Genomic DNA, 2,500 nt, shown 5'->3' on the forward strand with positions numbered 1-2,500 from the left:
CTCTCTCTCTCTCTCTCTCTCTCTCTCTCTCTCTCTCTCTCTCTCTCTCTTCAAATGTAATTATGACCAAATAAAATAGATTATAGATAAATAAGAAATCCTTATTCATGTAACAGTTAATAAATCAGTGAGTTATCAGACCATAGTTGCGGGTTCTCAGGTTAAGAATATGGTGACAGTTGACTGTGTAATCAACATCATTACTGACATATCCCTTCTATTTTTTTTTTCATTTCTATTGCTTTGCATTTGTTTACTTATCTATCTATAAACTCAAGAGAAGTATTATAAAAGTTTAATTATTATTATTATTATTATTATTATTATTATTATTATTATTATTATTATTATTATTATTATTATTATTATTATTATTAACTGCTAAGCTACAATCCTAGTTGGAAAAGCAGGATGCTATAAGCCCAGTGGCCCCAACAGGTAAAATAGCTCAGTGAGGAAAGGAAAAAAGGAAACATAAAATATTTTAAGAATAGCAACAACATTAAAATAAATATTTCCTATATAAACTATAAAACTTTAACAAAACAAGAAAGAGAGAAATTAGACAGAATAGCGTGCCCGAGTGTACCCTCAAGCAAGAAAACTCTAACATTCCATATTGATTTTAGATTCAATATCAATTCAATTCATTAGTAACATCATGATTGATAATTTAATTTTAATGTGGTTGGCTGTCTCTCTTAATGGAGTACTTATATCTATGGATTACTTGTGTCATAACTGTTGATAGCAACAAAGTTTGATTGTTGCATCTTATCATATTTAACGATTGTTTTAGTAGTACAAATAAAAAAAAAAGAAATCACGAAATAGTACTCTGTATGTAACTTATCAATATATTGTAAAAACAAATATGATGGTATAGATAGGTGAATATTTTTTTTATGATTGGATAAAAATCAATCATCTGTTTTCCGTTTTATACTGAAAATTTTATCAGCCATATTGATCGAATATTTCAGTCAATGCAACGATGTTTTCATAAAATTGTTCAGAAAGACAACTAAACTTTTAATCCTTCCTGTTATTATTGTAAATATTATATAGCATGGAATTATTCTATAGTGGCCAATATTGCACAATGTAATAAAAGAAAACTGATTAATAAAGATTGCAGGTCAGGATATTCGTGAAAACTACCATTGATGGTGATTTTCTCTAAGCTCTGAATAATTTTGAACGTAGATAAACTGAATTATTTCTATACATTATATGTACTAATTATTTTAGAGCAAAATGACGGATATCAATGTACTTTTAAATATATGATGAGGTTCAATAAAATATTTACTAGTTTTTGCACGGCATCAAAACTAGCAGCAAACTATTGCATCTGACTTAATGAACCTAATCCATCGATTACTATGGATTATAATAAATAAAAAGTTCTTCTCTCCAACGTTAGTAATTTTTGAAAGTTTTAGAACCAATATGCCAAAGTTGGATGACATTTATTACTAACAATTCACCAAAATACAAGCAGCAATTAGTTGCGCAAAGACTTTAGGTAGGGACGTATTTTGTTCTATGACTGTCCAGGCTGTATTACATTGAAACCCCCTCTCTGGTCACAGCTAATTTTTCATTTGGCCTATTACTTTCATATTATTCTCTGTCCTCTTACACTTGAACAACAAGAAGATTAGCAAACAATTTTTCACTCATGAGGTTAACTACTGCACTATAAAGGTTAATTGGCTACATTCCTTTTGGTAAGGGTAGAGGAGACTCGTTAGCTATGGTAACCAGCTCTTCCAGGAGGACACTCCAAAATCAAACAATTCTTTCTAGTCTTAGGCAGTGCCATAGCCTTTGCTTATAGGGCCTTCCACTGTCTTGGAGTAGAGTTATCTTGCTTGAGTCACCTATCTTATTTAATTTTCTTCCTCTTGTTATTTTGAAATTTTGATAGTTTATATATGAAAGATTTGTTTTTATTATTTAAATATTCCATTTCCTTATTTTGCCATTTTCTCTGTTTGGGCCCTCGGGTTTATAGTATCCTGTTTTTCCAACTAGGGTTGTGACTTAGCAAGTAATAGTAGTAATAATATTACAAGACTAAATTTCAAGAGGGATTTTTTTTTCAATATACTTCAAAACGGCGAAGCATATTTCAACTTTGTGGCAATGTACCACTTGGCGCTTTGTCTTGGAGCCATTCATTCTCAATAGGAATTAAGTTCCAGTTTTGAAGATCGTCTTACTTAGTAGAGATATCTGGTTCTCATTCTCATTTCTAATTTAGGATTATAGCCGCGATTGTCTTTTATTTTGCCATTGCATTGATAAATGATTCAATCATTCGGCTTCATGTTAATTAAAAAAAAGAAAACACTATTACTAGTATAAATGTTGTTTTTTCCCTATTAGATTTTAAATGTTGAATTTAGATATCTCAAATACGGTTCTTTTAATTATTGTATAATCTTATTTTTTTTCTTCACTATCACGGATGGTCACTTATCACGAAAAAATA

Source organism: Palaemon carinicauda, chromosome 4, assembly GCF_036898095.1.
Source record: "Palaemon carinicauda isolate YSFRI2023 chromosome 4, ASM3689809v2, whole genome shotgun sequence".
NCBI lineage: Eukaryota > Metazoa > Arthropoda > Malacostraca > Decapoda > Palaemonidae > Palaemon > Palaemon carinicauda.